This window comes from Microcebus murinus, chromosome 5 (genome assembly GCF_040939455.1).
Source record: "Microcebus murinus isolate Inina chromosome 5, M.murinus_Inina_mat1.0, whole genome shotgun sequence".
Classification (NCBI taxonomy): domain Eukaryota; kingdom Metazoa; phylum Chordata; class Mammalia; order Primates; family Cheirogaleidae; genus Microcebus; species Microcebus murinus.
In genome coordinates this window covers 31,357,104-31,374,126 of record NC_134108.1, presented here as the reverse complement: position 1 = coordinate 31,374,126, position 17,023 = coordinate 31,357,104, and the positions used below count along the sequence as shown (strand labels likewise).

The 17,023-nt window shown below is 36.8% G+C and overlaps 1 protein-coding gene and 1 non-coding gene across 4 annotated transcripts in view; one reads left to right on the top strand and one right to left on the bottom strand.

Annotated features, from left to right (window-relative positions):
- The window catches only part of TMEM200A (transmembrane protein 200A), a 172,310-nt gene that overhangs the window by 128,738 nt on the left and 26,549 nt on the right, over positions 1 to 17,023 (top strand). The gene's annotated exons all lie outside the window — the stretch shown is intronic.
- Positions 8,071 to 8,185, bottom strand: LOC142871185 (U5 spliceosomal RNA). The gene has a single exon (XR_012919449.1). It is a non-coding gene; the product is annotated as a U5 spliceosomal RNA (small nuclear RNA).

Below are 17,023 nucleotides of genomic sequence, written 5' to 3'. Positions count from 1 at the left end.
ATTGTAAAGAATAAAATTGCTCAAGAGGAGAAAGGAGGGAGTTGTTCTTGTTGTTGTTTTGGTTTTATGAAAATTATATTTTTTCCTTAAAAAATAAATCAGATAATTTAGAAAACTGTAAATAAATAAATAAAAGCAATAATGTCTCTCTCCAGAGATACTGATTACCCATATTTTGAACATAGTCTTCCTGATTAAAAAAAACCCAAAACATATACATTATATATATGCACATATGATATATACATGTTTATATACTTAATATATTTAACAACAATGGAGTCACCACATCCTTTTTAATATGCTAATGTTTTATATTTAATAATGAAATACTTCAAATATACAAAAATATACAGAGACTAGAAGGCACCTGTGTACCTATCACCCACACATAATTTATTTTGACATTTGGTCATTAAAAATACTTTAGAAATACTTTTTAAGAAATAAAATACTGCTGGAGACCCATCCCCCAACATCACAAGTTCCATCTTCCTCTGCAGAGGAACTTGGCCTTCACCTCCCTTTTATACTTTTACTATGTCTGTTTGTACCTGTGATTATTTAGAGCATTGTCTATGTATTTTTAAATTTATACAAATGGTTTTGTAGTTCACATGCTCTTTCTAGCACATTTTGTCATGAAATATTGTTGTTTAATTTAACCAGATGGATACTTGCAGCTCTAATTGATTGTTTGGACTGCTATGTCGTGTTAGATTACATGATTATATCATCCACTCCCTATTGATGGGTCATTAATTTGTTTCCAGTTTTCCACATTATAAATGATATTGCAGTGGACAATCTCCTTGTACATATATGTAAGATTTCTCTAGAACTTATATTTACAAGTAGAATCATAGATTAAGACCAGTTTCAAATTTACTAATAATTATAAATATGGACTCAAAAATGATCATACCAATTTATACCCCATATTAACAGGGACCAGTTTTTTGTAATTTAGTCCATTTTTACTATCTATATTTTGAACTCATATTGTTGGATAAATGTAGATGCAGGATTACTATATTTTAACAGTAAACTGTTCCTTTTGCCAGTATGTAGAAACTCTTTTCATCCTTAATAATGTCTTTTTTTCCTTAGGTTTCTATTTTGTATGATATTAATATTGCCATACAAACTTTCTGTTGGCTAGTATTTGTCTTGTCTATCTTTTTAAGTTTGTGGAGTATTTTTAATTCAATCTGAAAATTTGGGCTTTTAACTGGCAAATTTAATATATTTGATTTTATTAATATTATGATTACTGTTGTATTTGGATTTATTATTTATGATATCTCACTGCTTCACTTAGCATTTCTTTATTTATAAAGTGTTTTATGTGTATGTTTATGAGCTTTTTCAATTTTTCTCTTTTATAAATTGCTTGTTTATGTCCTTTTTTCCATTTTGTTTAAGCCGTTGATTTCTAAGAACTCTTTATATAGTTGGGAAAGTATTTCTTTGTGGGTCATGTAGGTTGCAGTTTGTCTTTAAATTCATTTGTGCTCTAAATTTGACTATGGTGGCTTTGCCTTACAGGAGCTTTAAAGTTTATATATTTGTAGCTACCTTTTTAAAAAACAAAACCTTAATGGCTTTTGGTTTTATTACTATGACTAACAGACTCAAAAGAAAGAATTTATGAATTGCATTCATGGGGAAAAAATTCTAAGTTGCCATCAGAGTAATTCATATGATAAACAAATGGAGCATTATGTAAAAATAACATTTCCCAGAATAAGGAAAAAACTTATACGCTTAAAATAATTAAAACGATGAACACTTTAAAGTGAAACACAACAAATAATTATCGAGGAACAAAAATTTAAGCACTATATCTGTGGGAGAGACTACAGCACTGTGCGTGGACAATGGGAATCAGCTGAGCAAAAAATGGAAAAAGTATTGAGACTTAGTGGATCTAAAGGAAAGAAGTATAAAAACCATAGTAAATTTCTCTGTTTATGCATTACTAGGGATTTATTATTAACTGGATAAGATCTACAGAGGAACTTTTTGTGTTTATGAGAGTTACTTGGAGGTCTATTCAACTTTAGATAAACTTAATTTATGTTCCAAAAAAATAATTTGTGGGTGGTAATTTTGGCTTACTAGATGGATTCATATGAAATTCCTGGTTTCACCACTTTTGACCTGTAATATCAGCAATTTCATTTGGTTCAACCAAACAATTTAACTTCACCCTTCTCTCCTCCTGCCTCTTGTCCATCCCACCCCAGCTGCTAGAAGAAGCCAAGACACACTTATCTGCCTTCAGATTCCATGATTCCCCTTCTCTTTCAGAGCCTGACTCCATTCATTATTTCTGTTTTTCTAAACGTTAGATATTTCCTTTTCCCTTTGGCTCCAGGCCTTCAGCATATGTTAATAACACAGCCCAGACCTTTCTTTCTTCCTTTCTGTCTGCCTGTCTCTCTATCTATGGAATATACTTCAGAAGCAAAAGACAAATATAACATTGCATGTAATTTAAACAAATGATAGCAAACTCAAGGAACGTGTAAAAATCCTTAGTTTTCAATTTATCTAATTTTATAGAAAATTGACATATGAAGTTTATTAGAAGTGCATATGTTAGATGAAGTAAATACCCCTATCTTCTATTTGAAATTTTATTTATATAATATCTTAAGTTATTGTAAAAATAAAGCCTCTTTAAATTATCTATATGTATGCAAGAGTCCACCTTCATATACCCCCATTAACTTTTACTATAATTTTTGCATATTGGTCCTAGTTATCACCCTCCATCCTCTGAATCTGCATTGGCTTAATTCAATATTAATTCCATCATTGGCAGTCTTGCTTCTTTCTTATATCTCTAAGTGCAACAACACCAGGTAAAACCACTGTGGAAAATCGCATAGATAGATGCGAATCGTCTCCTCCATTCTGAAAGGCATCTGACATGTGACTACATTAATTATCACTAATTACTAAATTGAGCTCTGTTGATAAATGTACCAAGACATTCATAAGATGCCATTTTATAATTAATTTTACTGGCACTACATCACAGGTTTCCTTTCCAGACGTTCAGACAGAATATATGACCGGAAAAGACAGCACTTTCATACTAAGTAAATTCTAGATATTGTAAGAATGAATTTCATTTTTATTATTGTAATTATTTGGATAAACTATCCAGAATTAGTTCTTTATTTTAACTTTGAGGTATTTTTTCCCCTGGTAATTTACATTGGTGATCATGTATATAATCAGGGTGTTATTAGAATAAGCAAATTATTTGCTTAGAATTACATAATATGGAATGAAAAATGTATGATCTTTGATAACACGTGTTTTTACAATGGAAAACTATGGATCATTCTATAGTTTTGGAGTAAATTCTTATTCCAGAAACTTTTAAGAATTGCTCTTATTACTTAAATTCAACTATGACAGCAGTTTTGTTTTGGTCTCTTCTTACAGTTCACTTTCCATGAGTTGACTTTGTGTTGTGGTAGGGAGTCATAACTTAGAATGAGGAATTAAGTGCGTTCATATCCATGCAAACCCTCCCTCACTTGCCTCTGGCAACCGGGTTGCTCAGTGCTGCTGGAGAAAAAGGTGCAACTTTGCTGACTGGTGCCATTACACAGTCCTGGTTTCCAGCCCCATGTGCTCGGCAGTTGCCTTCTCCTTATGCTGCCTCTCACTGCCCTACCCAGACCTCCTGATTCTCCGCTGGCTTGCAATAGATGGGCTGCTTCCTAGTCCGGAGGACAGACACTGTGCATGGTTAACACCTCACTGGCTGGTTGTTTCTCCACACGTTCAGTGGACCCATACGACACGGCCTATGATTTGCAAAATCAGCAATTTCATCTTTTCATCTACTTCAAACTAACACAGGCTTATCTTCATCCTCTATAGTTCCCTGGCTTCTGGGAATAGATGACCCTCTTCTCCAAAGTTAATTCAGTCCCTTAGGAAGGAACTCATAAATTATTTCTTTTCTGGGATCTGGCCCCATCAGATCCTTTTCTTTTCATATCTTCAATATCTAACTTTTTGTCTTGGCTTCTTTCCAGTAACATACAACATAGCCAAGTCTTTTTCTGTCTTATTTATATTTGAGTTTTTAAAATGTATAAAACATACCATATGTACAAAGGAGAAATATAAAAATATATGTGCAGTTTAAAGAATAATAGTGAAGTAAATACTATCCAGCTTAAACCTAGATCCTTTTTAACATGTCTGAAGCTCTTATATGTTGTGGTCACTCCTCCTTCACTCTTCCAGGATCTTGAATGTTGTATTCCCATTTTATTTTCTTTATAGTTTATTCATTATTTTTTATTATTTTGGGATCTTTATTTTTTATTTCAAAATATTATGGGGATACAAATGTTTTTGGTTATATAGATTGCTTTTGTAATGCTTGAGTCAGGGCTATAAGTGTGCCCATCACCCAGATAGTGTTCCTTGTATCTGTTAGGTAGGTTTTTGCCCATCCCTTCTCCTCCCTATCCCCTGGTTTATTTCTACTGAGTTTACTTCCCTCTGTGCACATGTGAGCTCATCCGGTTAGCTCCAATATGGTATTTGTGTTTCCATTCTTTAAATACTTTGCTTAGGATAATGGTCTCCAATTTCTGCTGCAAAAGTCATTAGTTCATAAATTGCTGCAAAAGGCATTAATTCATCTTTTTTAATGGCTGAGTAGTATTTCATGATATACATATACCACGTTTTGTTGATCCACTCAAGAATTGATGGACATTGGGTTGATTTTACCTCTTTACAATTGTGAATTGTGCTGCAGTAAACATTTGAGTGCAGGTCTCTTTTTGATTAAATTATTTTCCTTTGGTTAAATACCCAGTAATGGAAGTACTGGATCAAATGGTAGTTCTACTTTCAGTTCTTTGAGGAATCTCCATACTGCATACTGTTTTCCCTAGAGATTGTACTAGTTTGCAGTCCCACCAACAGTGTATGAGCATTCCTTTTCTCTGCATCCATGCCAGCATCTATTGTTTTTAGACGTTTTAATAAAAGCCATTCTAATTGGGGTAAGGTGATACCTCATTATGGTTTTAATTTTCATTTCCCTGATGGTTAGTGATATTGAGCGTTTTTTCATATATTTGTTGACCATCTGTACATCTTATTTTGAAAAGCTTCTGTTCCTTTCTTTTACCCACTTTTTAATGGGGTTGTTTTTTTTCTTGCTCATTTGCTTGAGTTCTTTGTACATTCTGGTTATGTGTATGTATCTCTTAAAAATCTTCTGTTTAGTCCCACATGCTTTTAAATATCAGTGGAACCTTCTGAAACTAGCTTTCACTCTGCATTGTGTTTGTGAGATTCGTCTATGTTAACATGTGTGACAGTAGTTTCCTCTTATCTGGTCCCCATTTTCCCCAGTTGCACCATTGTAGACTCTATACCTGATGTATGACGTCCTGAATTCCAAACAAAGGAACTTCACAGTTTTCACTACCTGGAAATAGTTTGTTTGGTTTCACTTTGTCAGCCTTGTTGCCAGAAACAAAATTCTTCTGTCTTAAATAGAAGACCAGTCCCCTCTCTTTAACTGGGTATCTATCACTGACTAATGCTCTTTCTCCTTTCCTTCAAGACTAAAATCTTAGTGAGAGTAGTTTGTACTGACTGTCTCTATGTCTTAGTCCCCCATCCAGGCCTTGTTTGATCTCTTGATAGCTGACCTTTTCATGTTTTTAGAAGTTTCTTCTTTCGTTTCTTTTACAAAGCTCATGACAGGTTCTCCTCCCTTCCCCCGCTGATGTTATAATAAGTGTAAGACTCAAATAATTTATAATCTGGTTTTATTGGTTTTGAGCACAACGTACCTGATTTTAATGCAGCATTCCTTTTATTTTCATATGGATAGAGTGAAGACTACATTACATAATGTGAAAAGCTCATGGAATTATAATTGTGCTCTGCAAGTCTCATGGTGCGGTACTAAGACTGTGTGGATGAGAGGATGAGGGGAGACGGAGAAACTTGACTTTGCATCTGAAAATGCTTAACTGTATTTTAAGCACCTTCTGAAATACAGTCATAGAAGCATAATTAATTGGAAGAAATCTAACCTAATGTTTTCTTTTATTCAGGGATTTAGTTCACTTTGGAATGTGGTTCAGGCATCAGATTGTGAAATACCACATTTGCTTGGCAGCAGTATTACAATCTTCTATTTGGGCAAGGATCTTGCTATAGTAGGATTGTTAATCGGTCAGGAGATGTATTTTGTCTGCATTTACAAAATTCAGCAAAGAAAATTAAAATAATGATTCAGGCCATTCAAATCCCAAACCTGGTTGCCTCAGATATCTCTCTTCAGAACAATTCTCTCAATAATCATTTACCCATGTCCCTTTACACCCATGCCCATGAGGATACTTGGTCGGCGTCATAAATGCCTGCTATTTTTAATTTACTGGTACTGCAAAAAATTCAGAAATGAATAGGAGATAGCTCTCAAGTTGCCTCCAATCTAGAGGGGGAAAAGCAAGTAAACAAATAATTTATATTGCAAATCAGACTACAAATAACATTTAAGAAAAAAGAAAAAGTATATAAAGGGTCATGGCTTGACTCTCACAAACTTTGAAATTTATTAACTTTTGAAGCAGTTTTAAGAGACTACATCTCAGACCTGATCTCTGAATTTTATATCCTCTATCTTTTTGACTTTTATATAACAACTGTATTGATATATTATTTACATACCATCTATATCCTCACGTTTGTGATAAATGCAGCTTACTCATCAAACCTGTGTTGAGTACTTACTATGCTCCAGCTACAAAGTGTGGTACATACAAACATTGGTAAGACATGGTCAAAGAGTTCAGAGCAGTATGGAAGCAGATAAGTAAATGGTATTCCCATGACAGTACTAAAAGTTTCCCATCATACATAAGATTGTAGTGGTCCAAAGGAGGGAGTTACGAACCCTGATGTTTCACACAGAACAGACTGTGCGGGCTTCAGACCCCAGTATGGGTTTTGAAGGATGAATAGGCATTTACCAGGGAGACCTAAGAGGAGAGCATCTGGGTTTTCTGCCCAGGTAGGCACCTTCCAGGTTTGTTCCTCCAGCCACACGTGGGGCTGGAAAAAGTCTATGATAAACCTTGTCACAGCCCCTGAGAGTGTTCTAGGCATTGCTCCTGTCTCTACCCTGCATCCACTAATCCTGACCTACTCTCTACTCTTCCCAGAGGCCAGAATGGATTTGGCAGGGTTGCATCTTAGACTGGGTTGGGGAATCAGATACGGATGGGCAAAGAAAGGAGCATTGGAAAAGTCAGGGAAGCAAAAAAGACATGATGCATGGCTAGAGGCATGAGGAAATATGCGTGGTTTGAACATAGGTAGGGTGCTTAAGGGTAAGAGGTAGGAAACGGGGTTGACCAGAAAAGCAGGATCCAGAGCCTGAAAGACTGTATGTGCTTTGCTGAGGGATTTGGATGTTATTATCTGTGTCATGGGGAACTTTGAAAGGCTTTCATGTAGTATTATGATACGAAAAGACTTGTGTAGTATATGCATACTGTTTTGCTAGTTTGACCACTTCTGCTTTGAAGCCACTGATGAGGGGTGCTACTCAGAGCTCCCTGTGGAAGAGAACTGCTGTAGGAGTCATTGGCCAACAGCCTGCAGGTGCCACATCTTCTTATGCACCAGTGGTGGCAGATCCGCACAGGGTCACACTGCCCCCGGGGGCGCACCCAGTCAATGACTGAGCATGGTGGGCTTCTAGCACCAGGCCAGTTCTGCTCCACGTGGGACTTCTCTAAGGGCAGTCTGTGCTTGACATTTTCTCAGAGCCTCATGTGTCTGAGGTGCCTTCTACTCCCTCTTTCTCCCTTTTCTTTCACGGGTTCCCAGGCTTCATGGTGGCCTAAGATGTCCTTTACCTATTCCCTCACCCTTTATCTGTCACAGCTGTTTCCCCAATAATCTCTTTTTTCTAATTATGTCTTGACATCTGCTTCCCATAGGACATGAACTGACACATGATACCTCAATGTCTATTTTTCATTTTTTTTTTCATAGAGCCTTGCCGAAACGAGGCCTCAAAAAATTTGTATAAGGCTCAGAATTGTTCCTCTCCATGGAAATCTTTAGTAAAGGCAAAAGATTTATACGATCTGAAGAAAAACCAGAGTATGTCAAAGTCTGTTTTTAGACTTTAGTATTTATCTTTAAGTGGTTATTTATGTTTTACCTTTTGAACTAGCATGTCTTCCTTTATATAAAATGAACTTTTTTTATCAAGTCAGAAATGATCGTAAATAAATGATCTCAGGACAGATTGGACCACCGGGCCATGCCAGGCTTCTCGGCACAAGTTTATCACTACAACTACCTAGGATCGGACAGGCTTCTGGGGACAGTGTGGAGGTGCCAGCCTTGCTCAGTTCTACTTAGTAATATATCAATATTTCCCACATCCTATCTGTGACAGAATTGGCTCAAATTCAAAGAGTTGATGGACAGGAAATGCTTCCGACAGATAGGATTTTTTTTCTGACTATCATTCTTATAATACATAGTATTTTGATATCTCATGAGTAGCAGGTGGTTAGATGAAAGAGGAGGATAATTCAACATCTTAAAAGCCAGTGACTTAGCATGTGGAAGGCCAGGATTAATTATAGTGAATCACTGTGTGACTTTTGAAGCAGTTTTTCTCTATGGAATATTATGCCTTATGTATGAAAGGGAATTTCTCTCTCTCTCTCCCTCTCTGTTTTTTAATAAAAATTTACTGGAAAAACAGTGCATATTGTTCTTGAAGCAAGTTGTAATCTTCAAATGTCAGAAAAGTATGGAAGTCATTTTTTAGTTTTTAGAAGATCTATTGTATTTATTGCTGTTTTTATGACTGTAACAGCAAAATTGCACACTACTTTTATTTAAAATACAGTGCCGGGTTGAATATTATGTATTTTGGAACTAAAATAAATGCATTTGAGTTAAGTTATGGAATTGAGCCTTGTCTTATCTCCTGGGCAGACTTTTGGGCGTTCTTGTAATCAGAGTTCCTTTGGGAGTTCTCTGGGAGTACGAATTTCCTGTGCAGCCCGGATGTGTTAGGAAGGGGCCTAAGACCAACCTCCTAGTTTTGGCTTCATTCTTTCATTCTCCTCTTACACATGAGAAACTCTTCAGTGAGAGATAACTAAAAGGTCAAGAAAAATTCAAATGAACTGAAAAATCTGTGGAGTGATATATAGACCTTTAACATTAACATTTTCATTTTTTAAAATACATATTTTTTAAGTTCAAATGATCTCATGGTAGTTGTGGATATTTTCTAGAAAGTTTTTAAAGGGATACATAGTAGTTGCTTAAATGTGAAAAGAACCATGCAAAGAAAAACCTCATATTGCTGTGAAATTGTCTAACAGTGCTCTATTTGGTGAAAGGATTTCACATGATTTCATAACTTTGTAGTCATTAGAACCCATGCACACGTGAGATGCTGCTGTTTTGGGGTGTGACAGATCGCTCATTTAAAAAAAGCAAAATGATAATCAGCAAACATGACAAGAATGATTTCTTCAAAAGCCCAAGCGAAATGCTAATGGACTTATGTCTTAATTCTGATAAGATTGAATTTAGGGGGCATGACCTTCTTATGTAATTAAGAATAAATTATCAATGTTATCGTGGATTTAGGAAAACCACAGTGGGTTGTAGACTCAGCTATTGCAGGGAAGCTGCCTGCCTTAAGTGGAAGTTTTGGGAAAAAAAGGTTTTGGAAAACCAATATGGTATCTCACATTGACACTTGAGATTCGTTTTACACCAGTAGTTGACGGCATTGGGATGAGTAGGATGGGGCATTAAGGCAAACCAATGCCATTTTTAAAAGTGTTTTTTAGTCTTTATGCTTACAGAAATTTTGCAAGTATAGTACGAAGAACTGTTTTCCTAAAACACTTGAAAGTAAACATGTCCTCACCTCCAAGCACTTCAGTGTGCATTTCTTACAAAGACATTGTCCATATGACTACAATACAACCGTCAAATTCAGAACATTAACATTGGTATATTACTACCATCTAATTCTCAGATCCCACCCAAATTTTACCAGTCACCCCAATAATGTCTTCTAGCAAAAGGATAGAGTCCAGAATCATGTGTTGGATTTAATGACCATTTCTCTTTATTCTCCCTCAATCTGGAATGTTTCCTCAGTCTTTTCTTAACTTTCATGAAATTGAAAGGCCAGTTATTTTGTAGAAGGTCTCCCAGTGTGGGTTTGTCTGATGCTTCCTTGTTTTTAGATCTGGGTTTGGCAGGATTATTACAGAAGTGGTACTGTATTCTCATTGTGTCACTGTGTAGTTTCAGTTTGCCCATGTTAGTGAAGTTCGCTTTGATCACTTGATTAAGGGGTGTCTACTGCTGTAGAGTTTCATGTTGTTTTCCATTTTTAATTTCTAAGTATTTTCTGAGATGGTGCTTTGAATTTATGAAAATATCTTGTTCTTTCTTAAACTTCGATTTATACATTGGTTGGTTTATATTATTATGGTCTCATGGTTTAGTAGATTATAATCTGATACTATCATTGTTTATTTTGATGCTCAGTTGTCACCTATTTGGCCAGTGGGAGCTAATTCAAGCTGACTTTTGCGTCCTTTAAATATACTCCATCATTCTTTGAGTATTTCCTTTTTTTTGTTTGCTTGTTTTGTTTTGTTTTTTGGTACAGGTTTTTGTGAGCTCATGTTGTACTTTCCCTGCTCTAGCTCTGAAATTAACCGTTTCTCCCAGAAGCCTGATTCCTTTTAGTGGAGAATGGTATTTAGAAGCCAAGGTCTGGATGATAGGTGTGCTCATTGCCACTCAGGGGCCCTCTCAGTATGTAAACAGTCTCCCCTCACTGCCAACCCCACCTTGTCCCCCCGCCCCCCATAGGACCTCCTGCCTCACTGTGAGAGCTCCAGTTCCCTGCACTGTGCTGCTCTGCACTACCACTCCTTCCTTGTGTTGCTTGGGTCTTGACACCCATGTCAGATCCCCTCCTCTCCTCCCACAGGGAGTCCCATCTCACCTCACTCAGGTTCTAACATCCTGTGCTGGCCCACAGCCCCAGGGGAGAGTGCTCTTCACTCAGCTTGGACTGTGAAACTCTGTGCCTGGACACCCCAGCTCCCCACTCTTTTTACCCTGCTCAGACTTTGACATTGCAGTTGGGTCTACCACCCTCTGAGTGACTGTCTCCCTCATGCTAGCCAGGCTCTGATGCCCCACTCTTGGTCACCAGGGCTCGCCTATTCTGGTGGGGTTCCTCCCTTGCTCAGCCCCACAGAGTGGCTTTAGGAAGGGAGCTGGATGCTTGTTTTCAATGTTGATTTAGAAGTTACCTAATGATTTGCCAAACTCCAAAGATCTATGGTCATATTTTTAAACCAAGATTCTGGAACATATAATTGAAGGGAAATGATTTCTTAAGTGTCCTCATATCGATTTATTTTTTAATGTGAAGATACATATTTTAATAAGGCAAAACTTTGATGTTTGATTCATTCCATATTTGGTGAGAAATGAACACATATTTATAACATATCTTATCTAAAATATATATGTACATAAATTATTTAGGAGTAAGTTGTCTTGAGATATTTTGTGTCCAAAGTAATCCATGATGTAAATTTCAGAATCAAGTACCAGCAGTTCCTCATTTACATTCCATCGTATCTAGGGTCTTTTAAACAGATCAAAGGTCTAAGGCTCATCTCATTCAACACATGGAATGTACACTGATGACTCTGAGTTTATATGCCAGCCCAGATCTTGGCCCTGGAACTGCCTTCAAGCCCTCAACTTGGATGGATGCCCTTTTATCTCAATTGTGTTAAAACTTTGTTATTGAGATGCTTGTGAGATATCAACACAGATGGCAAGTAGGCTTTCCGCTGGGCCTAGTGCTCCTATAGCCAGTGTCTTCATGACATCTCCATTTTGACATCTCTCAAGCATCTCAAACTTGATGTGCCCACACCTGAACTTGTGATTCCCTCCCCAGGATAAATCTTCCTCCTCTCTGTCTTCCCTATCCCAGTAAATGGCACAGCCATGCCCCCAGCCAGAGCTCTGGAAATGTTCTTGATTCTTGTCTTTCATCCATGCAGAATATATCAGTTCGTCCTCTCTTCTGTTTTTTTCAGCATCTCTAGTCACAACCCTAGACTGAGCCACCAACATTTCTTACCCGGTCTACTTCTTGCTTCCATTCTTGCCATTTTGTGATCCATTGTCCTCATGGCTGCCAGAGTGATACCTGTGTATCCAATCATATCACTAACCTGCTTAGCCACACTTAACAAGTCACCCAATTCTTATGTAGGCTGCAAGAGCAGCCCCTTGTGCATCTCTGCAATCTCATCTAGTGCTGTTCACTCCAACAGTCTGAGCCCCAGCCACTTTGGCCTTCTTTCTGTTCCTGGACCATATCAAACTTTTTGATGCCTGAGAGATTTTGAACATGGCGTGCTTAGAATATCATTATCTTCCCTCTTCCAAATAGAAGCTTTGAATCCTCACACTAGAATTAAATGCTAACTGATGAGTATGATTTGGGGACTCATTTCTGTTCTCTTACAATATTATTTATTTTATACTTGAAGGAGAATCTCAGTGGCAATTAGTGTGGAATAATTGTTAAATTTAATTTGCTATTAAGGAAACAGCAAGAAAAAACCTGCTTCCGACTGCTTCCAAAACAGTCTTAATAAAAATGAATGTGATTATGACATTGAAAATATAAAAAGAAAAAGAAGTATTATTGTTACCAAATATTACTAGTTTAACTTTCAAATGACTTGTTTCAGTAAATTGATGAATTTTCATTAGTGGTGCTTATAAATGCTATAATAATATGTCACATGTGCATAATACAGTACAAGAATATGTGCATGCATTGTCTCTCTTGAAATTTACAACCTCATGAGCACAGAGAAGTTAAATGACATTACTTGGCCAAGTCCAGTTCTCTGGAATCCACCTTCATTCAATAAATACTGTTTCAGAGCTTACTATGTGTCAGGCACTGTGCTAGGAACTTGTGAACAAAAATGTTCCCGTGGGCCGGGCGCGGTGGCTCACGCCTGTAATCCCAGCACTCTGGGAGGCCGAGGCGGGCGGATTGCTCAAGGTCAGGAGTTCAAAACCAGCCTGAGCGAGACCCCGTCTCTACCATAAAAATAGAAAGAAATTAATTGGCCAACTAATATATATAATATAAAAATCAGCCGGGCATGGTGGCGCATGCCTGTAGTCCCAGCTACTCGGGAGGCTGAGGTAGCAGGATTGCTTGAGCCCAGGAGTCTGAGGTTGCTGTGAGCTAGGCTGACGCCACGGCACTCACTCTAGCCTAGGCAAGAAAGCGAGACTCTGTCTCAAAAAAAAAAAAAAAAAAAAAAAAAAAATGTTCCCGTGGAGTTTATAATCGAATGGAGGGGACACATTATAAACAAGGAAACCAGCAAATACATGTCTGGTTGGAGGGATATTTTTCCTTGCTCTACATACACTGTTATTATGCCAGGAACATACTGAACTTCAAACCAAACTTTGGATATGAAGTAGAAAGAAAGGAAGAGTCAGAGACTCTTTAGCACATTCACTCATAGGAGGTAAATTATTTGGGATGGTATAAAAGGTTTTATTGTTTTGCAGATAATCTACCCTGGAGGACTGAAAACTCATCCCTTCCACCCTATGCAGAATTCCATGGAATGGAGGGACTTGCAATTTTAGCCTCAGGGGAAATAGGAAGAAAGGGGTTATTCTGAGGAAGGACCCACTCTTCCCCCAGGGGGAGTTAGGGACCTTGAGGGGCTAGAAGGAAGAAGGGTTTGGCCTAAATGGGAGGGTTTTCTCTTCTACTGAGCACTTAATAAGGTGTCAGGACTGGAGGAGTAAGGAGGATGGGCAGAGGGAGGATGATTGCTCCCTGTGTACCCTGTAGAGACAAAAAGATAAAGTTCAAACCCGAAGGGATACGCTGTTTAACATGTTCTCCTCAATTCTGTGTGCTTGACTTGCCAACAGCAAACTTGATTATTAATGAATTGCATCATTCCATGGTGAAGAAATGAGCTCTTTATAATGAAAAGAGAACTATATGTAGGTACTTAGAAGGAAAAAAAAAGGCTAAAGCCTCCATAATATGATAGATTTCTACATTTTGAAAGGACATTGGGGTCCCTTTGAGTCCCACTTTCATAGTTTACTGAGTTACAATCAATCTGCCCACCCCTCCCCTGCTCATGAGATAGCCTTTCATCCATCGAAGTGTCATGAAACTCTTCTTTTCCTGCTGCCCACGAGACAATTCTTGCAGCATGTCTGAGGTTATGCCCATATCTAAAATAAAAAGCTATGATCTGATATATACAGATGAGTTACTGTGCTGTATATATGTAAAGAGCTGTCATAGTATTTATGAGCATTATTAGCAAAAATTCATTATTTTTACCGGAATGAGTCATTTGAAAATTAAACTCAAAATAATTTGGTAACATTAATACTTTGAAATCCCTCTTGTTCCAGGATTTCCTAGTGTTTCATATACCAAATATTTTCTGAATATTACAGCAGCTTTTTCCTCCTTTTTATAATTTCAATGTCATAATTACATTGCTTTTTATTAAGACACTTATTTTGGAAGCAGTTGGAAGCAGGACTTTTTTGTTGTTTTTCTTAAATAGTAAATTAAGTTTAACAATTATTTCCATATTAATTGCTGCTGCAATTCTCCTTCAATGTATAAAATAAATAATACTATAAGAGAACAGAAATTAGTCCCCAATTCATACTCATCAGTTAGCATTTGACTCTGTGAAGATTCAAAGTTTATTTTTCACTAAGAAAAACAACATTATTATGATTCATATTTATTAAATCTCATGCTTATTTTATTAGTGGATTAAATTTTTAGTTTTTGATTACAGGATTGCTCTGGGTGTGTGTGTGTGTGTGTGTGTGTGTGTGTCTATACATACAGTCAATTATCAGTAAGTCTCTAGGAATATAAGAACCAATAACATATTCAAAACTAAACTCTTTCCTCAAACAGTTTCTTTTCATTCGTTCTTATTCCAATAAAAGGTGCCGTCATCTATCCTCAAGCCAGTAAGACATCATCCTGATGATTTCCCCCTCCCTTTCTCCCACATCTAATGTTAGGGTATTTTTATTCTGTCTTCTAAATAGCTGTCTGCTCTGCCCACCCTGTGTACCCCCGTGACTATCACTCTGGTTCAAGCTACCATCACCTCTTGCCTGGATTGCTGTAGGGTTTTCTTAAATGGCCCTCCTACATCTATTTTTGCCCCTTTGCATACAGCAGAAAGAATCTTTTACAAACGAAGATCTGATCATGTTCTGTCTCTGTTGAAGCCCACTTATGGTGTCTCCTAACATAAAGTTTACAACCCTTACTGTGATCTATGAAATCTCATATGCTCTTGCCCCCGCCATCTCTTTACTCACTGCCCTGGCCAAGCCACATTATTCTTTGTTCATGTGTTTGAGACAAGATGTTGTACTCTTTGAATCTTGGCACATGCTGTTCTTCCCTCACTTCCCTACACTGTCTCAGTTTAAGGGATAATAATCACTTCTATGCTATCCTAATAATCACATCTATGCTATCCTACGTGCTCTTTGAATACATACCACATTGTAAAATTCTTTACTCAATGTCTGTTTTTTACAACTTAAGATTTAGATCAAAAAATGTGAGGACCAAGTCTGGTCCCCAGGCAGAGTGCTTCACACATTGTGGATGCTCAGTTAATATTTGTTAGATGAATGAAAATAAATAAATGAAACAAGTCAGTGAATGAAAGACTGATTTGAATGTCACTCAGATACTTTTGGTGTTGGATTATTCTAACAATCTTGAGTTTGAAAACAATAAAATTATGAAAATGTCAGCACAAAAGAGTGGTTTTTAAAAGTTAATTTGTGGCTTTTTAAAATTTATTTGAAAGTATCATTTTGTCTACCTGGGGTTTAAATTGATTTGGCAATGTACATATTTATATAGAAAGAATTTTTCAGGAGAAGCAATTTGAACATGTTGCTAAGCCCCGAACAAGTGGAAAGGATTCTTTATGAAAACATACAGGGAATGTAAAATCTACAACAGATATTTTTTTTATACTTAGATGCTGCAACATACCTAAACAGCTCTGTAACCACTTAAAGGCTACTCCAACATTGTAACTTTACACTCAACAGAAATTTGCTTATAAAGGATGAAGCAAAACCAAGAAGTAGATACACAAACACACACAAAAAGTCAAAAAACAAGACAAACAAATGTCATAAAGCCCAAAGCTTATGTATACTCATAAAGTCTTCCCTCCAAATTTGCTTGCTTTTAATTTTCATATTGTATCAAACCTATTTACTCATTATTAATATATCATTTCTGGGGCCACCATAAATTAAGACCCTCAATCAAGAACAGTTCAGTAGCCCACTAATACCAATAGTGGTGTTGGCTCAGTGGGGTCATCTCCCCCTTCTCCAGTCTCCTGTGGATCTTTGCTTGTGTGAACATACTAACCACATTCAACTGTTGGCACCATTGTGCTTTAAAAAAGTCATTTCCCATTCATGATCATAAGTTTCTTAAAGAAAGATTTGGGCTTTTCACACAGCTGTCAGAGTATGGCACAAAACCATGTCATAGTTGATATGCATAATCAAAACAAAGCAAAGCAACTCTGAGTCATCAAGAGAAAATTAAATTATGTTTAATATTGTTTGAAGCACCTAGAATGAAGAATTATATTTAAGAAATATTTTCATCCCAAATAATGAAAGTAAAAAGCTTTTCTTCTAAAAGAGGTGAATACAAAGTTATTACTACTTCTTTCTAGAGCTACTCATACCCCAGGAGTGTCCCACAGCTGAAGTTTTACTATTTACTGTTTCTAATTCTAGTGATGTATCATTTGCAAACCTTTAAAACTGA